The sequence below is a fragment of the Pteropus alecto genome, unplaced genomic scaffold (genome assembly GCF_000325575.1).
Source record: "Pteropus alecto unplaced genomic scaffold, ASM32557v1 scaffold87, whole genome shotgun sequence".
NCBI lineage: Eukaryota > Metazoa > Chordata > Mammalia > Chiroptera > Pteropodidae > Pteropus > Pteropus alecto.
In genome coordinates, this window is record NW_006443225.1 from 2,159,274 (window position 1) to 2,165,496 (window position 6,223).

Genomic DNA, 6,223 nt, shown 5'->3' on the forward strand with positions numbered 1-6,223 from the left:
TGTCAGGTGAATGATTGGGTCTGAAATTGTGTCCTCTCAGCCTGTGTTGTTTTTCGCATCAACACTAGGAACCCCCCTTGTTTTCCCTTCCCTGATGGACTTCTCTGGATGAAAACTAGGTTCAGGATTTCCTGTGCACTTCGGAACTGAGGCGGGTAATCATGTATTGGAATTTCAAACCCAAATATCACTTCTAGAAGATATTTAATAACTTGAAAAGGGCAGAAACATCTGTTTTGTTTGATTTTGTAACAGAAATCGCTAAAATGGAGAACCCAGTGAGATCTGATGATAAAGGTGAAGGAGCATAAACTGATTACATGGAATTTGATATTTAGAACATTTAAATAAGGAATTCAGGCCATTTCAGGGCACAATACAGAAATTCTGTAGGTCTTTTGGAAATGAGCATGTTGTATCTTGATTGCATGTAATTTGTCCAGAGGACTAAGGTCATTCCTTGAAGGCCTTGTAAGGTAACACTCATATATGGAGTGGTAATGAAGAAAATAAAATGGAATAAGCATTGCTAAGAAAGTCACTTAAAATGAAGTCAGGAAACTATTGAAAAAAGGGGACCTATGCAGGTCTTGTACCTCAATTCTCAGAACTGTCATTAAGCTGCTAACCTGTTGCTAAACTCAGCTCAAGCCTGAATCATAAACATACTGACAACTGCTACATGGTGCGTATGGTTTTACCTCCTCCTTGTAGTTTTCACCTAGCTTATTGAAATTAATCATTCCCTCTTAACCTAGCCAGAATCATTTGCATAAGGACCTACATGGGAACCACACTGATAGATTTCACCTTTATAAAATTCTGTATTTTTTTTGCCCTCTTTGGAGCAAAATTTAGGTTGTTACCTGAATCTGTGACTCCCAAATTGCAAACCTTTTTGTTCCAGTAAGTGGTTTTTGTTCTTTATCACAGCCTCAACTTCTTCTTTGGTTAACAGAAGCAGAAGCTGAAAGGAAAAGATATTGATAAGGAGGAGAGGAGTTCTCTAAAAGAGCTAACCATAAATAACAGGCCCACATAAGTCAAAATCCTGCATTTAACAACCAGCTTAATAGGCAACAACTCCTGTGCATGCAATGAGGCATTCACCAGCAGTGTTATTAGGATACAATTTCTCCCACTGGGATCTAGTCTACACCCTACATCTCTAGCAGTAGGTCTTAACCTTTAGAGTCTGTTCCATGCTGGAGCGGCCAGGATACCAGGAAGGAACTAGTATCAGCCCACAACATGGGGTGAGAAGAGCATAATCTTTGAGAGCTACAGGGGAAATCTTGTTAGTTAAAAAAAAAAAATCAGCTTTAAATAAGGGTTTGGAAGTCTTCCTGGCTTATGACATACTTATAGATCAGTTACTTTTGTCCATTTGCCTCCTAAAATTGGGGACTCAAACATTCTATAGAGGACTCTAGCTTCCTGGTGTTTCTTTTAAAAATTCCAAGCCTATTGTTAGAAAAGTTATTGCATTGGAAAGTTATTGCTAAATGATTTGAAAATTTAAAGGGCCTTCTTCATGAAGCTAGAGATTTCTGCATGCTCTTTAAATATAGGAAAATGTGCCACTATTCTGGTAAAAGGTGAATTTCTTGGTATTATAACAATATCAGCAAGAAAACCAAGGAGAGTAGACTTTTGACTGTCTCTTGTTTGGCAGAAGCTGAACTAGCTTCTTTATATTTGTAATGACATTCTTTATATTATAACTTGTTTAGTGACTCATTGATATGGTTGTCTGACTAAAATTCTCCATCTGAAATTTTAGTAGTGAGTCTTTTAAGTTAATATGCATATGCTTTTTTTTTTTTTGCTTTTAAGAAATTGTATCAATGCATAACAATCAGAAATATTATTTTTCACTTTCACTGTATCTGACCAGAAATCACTAGGCTGGAATGACATTACTCTTGAAAACAGAATGATAGCAATCATAGTAATTGCCTTTGTTCACATGTGTTTAGAGGGTATAGTGAGTCATACTTACAATCTCCAAAGGCATTTAAAATGTATTAGAAGGTAAATGGTAATGTATGCTCATGTTATCACTATACTTCAAGAACCTAACAGTGCCTCGGTCCCAATAACTAATCAACAAACATTCATTGTGTAAGTGAAATTGAATAAAAGTGTTAACATTTCCAATGTGTCTGCCATTGTATATTTGAAAACATTTCTTACAGGCAAATGCATTTATGTTCAAACCAAACGATGCTGATCATATAACAAAGTTTCTATTTCTGTCACCATAAAATTGTTATGCTGTAGGAGTAAATCACTTTAATAGATTTTGATGTAGTAGAGATTCAAGTGTATAACAAACAACATATAATCCACTAGGGACAATTGTAAGGTAGTTAATTTAAAGAAGAAAAACAAGCCTCAAAATAACATGAGTAGAACTCGTCACTAAAAACATCAATGCAAAGGAAAAAAAAGATATAGGAGTTGTAGGTAGGAAAAACAAACTACAGAGTGATCAGTGCACCAAAGTCATATGCATGAACAGGCACACCACACTAGCAGGATTCTTGTTTATGAGCAGGACTTTAATTTGTAGAAATGAGGAAAGATTCTCTCATCACAGATTTATCTTATTTTGTTTCTTCTCTCAAAATATATTTCTACATATGCAAATAAGTAAAAAGTTAAAGATTATTCATATTTTTAAGACCTTGTATATGGAGCATACAGTTGGGCTAGGTATATATAATGCTAGACCAGTGGGTTAAAAGATATAAAATAAAAAAAAAACCTTAGTTTTATATAAATAATGATAACACATGTTTTAGTTAGCCTATACCTCTGGGCTATGTTCTCAGTTCTGGGATGGCTGGACTGGGCTGGAGTTGGGTATTAACTAATTTTTCCTATGGACAGGGCTTATTAAGAACAAACTGCTCTGGTGTATTTCAAAATGGTGCCTTTTCCTCTCCCTTGCCAGAGACATGAGAGAATTCTTCTTTGACATTTACTGGCAGGGAACTGGTTGAGGTCCTGGAGGTAAAATTCACAAAAGTGTGGACGTATTCTATGACTGGGTCCCCTTATAGTTTAAACTCTCAGACTTGTCCACACTGAGCCTCCAGCAATTTGTCAATTACAGTTCAGATTTTTGTACCAGGCCCTAGATCCCTTATTGGTTTCTGCTGGTGAGTCTCTGTTCCACTAAGTCATAACTCCCTGTATTTGTCCGTCTGTCTCGCCAGTCTTAGGGGCCAAAGCTAGCCTTGTGTCCTCACTTTTCTTACAAATTCTAAAAAGTTTTTGGTTTTTCTCATTAAGATGCAGTGTTGACTTCTAAGCCTCTTACATGCAGACCTGGAAACTAGGAGTTTAAATCATGTTTTACTTAATCAAGAAATTTTAAAGAAACTTTTAAAAAGAAAATTGTAAGATAAATTATTTTGCTTGAATGCTCTAGAAAATGATCTCACATTTTACTGTTGTTGTAGACCATAGTCTATACATTAGTTTTGATCTTTATTGCATGATTTTAAGAATATACACAGTAGTATAAGAATAGTAATAAAGATTTTCTCCCCTTTAGGAGCAAACAGGCTTTGAGACATAAATAATAAATTGTCAAGTGATTCATTCTAAAAAAGAGAAGGCTGATAAGTAGCATTAGTAATACTCCAGTATATAGAATATTTATTACTAGGATGTGGGTACCACAGAAGAGAGATTCTTGTTTGCTTTGTTTATTAAAATATCCCAAACTCTTTAACAAGGCCTGACATTTAATATATGCTCAAAAAGTACTGAATGAATAAGAAGTTAAAATATCAGTTGGTGATGGTAACCAGGAGGTATCCTTCTGCAAAGGAGCCAAGTAAAAGGAAATAGGCATTAGATGTTATTTTAACTTGTGGTTTTGTGAGTGTGCATCAGATTTTTCAACTTAGCTCTGCTGACTGGTATTTAATGTGTAGGAGGATACAACATGACCCTTTGCACCCAGAAACTCATTGTTTTTGTTTTGTTTTTGGTTTTATTTTGTTTTAATTTTCCATTTCTACCTCATTAATCAGTTTGTATTTGAGTTAGGGATAAAACAGAAAATTTTAAGTAAAAGAAGGAAAGAGGGAATAAAAATAACTCTAAAGGCTTATTGGTTTTGAATTTAGTTGTATTCAATTTTATTTTCATTTTTTTCACTAATTATACTTGAAGGGTTAAAAATGATATAATTCTTCAGATTCTTAGTCTATTGGAGAAAACAAATATGCACACATCAGTGATCTAGTGAATAATTGTAAATTAGTAATCCAATTCAAGTTATAGTTTAACTGCTTATGTGAGGGCTCAGGAGAGGCAGATTGATTTGAGCAGAGTAGGCGAGTCAGGAGAAATTCCTGTGTAGAGGAGGAAAAAGGTCTCTTTTTTCTAAGTTCTTGACTGGACCTCAATAACAAAGGACAGATTAATGAGAGAAAAGCATACAAGTTTATATAAGTTTTATGTGACACAGGAACTTTCTTAAGGAAATGAAGACCTAAAGAAGTGTTCAAACCTGAGTGTTTTAATGCTAGGTTTGATGAGTGGAGAACTATAGAAAAATGTGAGGACAAAAAAAGAGTCTGAACTAAATGTAGTAAACTGGAGGAAACAGCAAGACCTGTTCACTCAGATTCTTCTCAGTGTCCCTATGTCTTCAGAGATAAGGTGTTCCTTTCTTTTTATGGAGAGGGTACCTGCTTATGACCTGCTTCAGGGGAAAGTCAGAAAAGCCTTCCTGTACTTGTTCATTTATAAATTCCTTTAGCTTAAAATATTCAATATGCCAAAGTATCCTGAACCCCATCACCTGGAATGATGAATTTTATAGGAATAATCTCATTTTTCATTATGAAAAAAGAGGAAAAGGCTACATGAACAAATTATGAGGTTAGAAAATTGCAGAAAAAAAATGAGAACTTCTTTTAGAGCTAACAAACATTTATTGAGTTTTTACTGAAAGGCAGAAACTGTGCCCACTGCTAATGACACAGTAAATGTAGTAAGACATGCCCTCTGCCTTCAAGGAGCATGCAACCTAGAATGAGAAAAGGAAAATGTAAACAGTATGAAAATGCCATGACCGAGGTTAAGTATCTTGTTCACTGTTGATAAGGAAGAGATCTGTTTGGGAAAGGGTTTCAGTTGTGTGAGTCATGGGGGGTTGTCTGAAATCTTTAATGTAAAATGACATCCATTTTTTTCGACATCCATTTTTAATAGAGTATCTATTCTAATTTCGGGGAGATGGTAGGCTGGTAATGATATTAGAGGTCATAAATTCAACTGCAATGTAGAAGATGGGCTAGTTATGGAGAGCCTAAAGTTTGCAAAGATAACTATGAGATTACTATAACAAAACACAATTTGACTCAAAAGTCCACAGTTTTTTCAGCCTACATAATGTGTATATATATCTTGGTTTCTATCTTTCTATCCAGTTCAAAGGTCAATGTCTTATAGATCAATAATGTCAGAGTTTCTTTTTTCTTTTTTTCTTAATCTTTGGACGGTAACTAGATGCAAAGCCTTAAAAAAAAAAGTCATGAGGAAGGGCTACTGGACATACACTCTTCTTCAGGCCCACACTGGTCTGTGTAGTACTGTGGCTTATTTGGTTTCTTCCTGGACATCTAGATACTGTATAATTTCAAATAAAGCTGATATTGTAGTCTGAACATTTTGAGCAATATCATGAGGCTTGAGACACCTACCTAGCCTTTGGTCTCAAGGATGCCAACTCTATGACCAACTTGTAGCAAGTCCAGCTCTCTTCCAGCTCACTAGTCTTCTCAGTTCTTGAGCCTGCCATTGGAACATGATCCATCTGGATCTCCTCATTTCTCTATGTGGGCTGTGGAGAAGCTGGGAAGCTGTCATCTGCTCAGACTTCTCTTTCAGACATTCCTAATACTGAATGTATTCCTAATGCTGAATACTGGGATGCTCTAAGGGAAATTTATAAATTTCTTAGGATAGCCCCTCAGTTCTTAAAATTGTCCTCTAAAATATGTGAATGTTTCACTACCCCTTATTTCTTTGCTATACCAAGAATCAGCCCCAAGTAGGGTTTGAATTTAGGACATCCAGTCTCCCTCCTAGCCAATTTACCCCAAGTCCTGCCCCTCCACCCCACTCCCCCACCCCACTCCCCCACCCCACCAGCACCAGATGGGCTTTTCTTCTTCCTGCAGGGTGGAAATTTCTT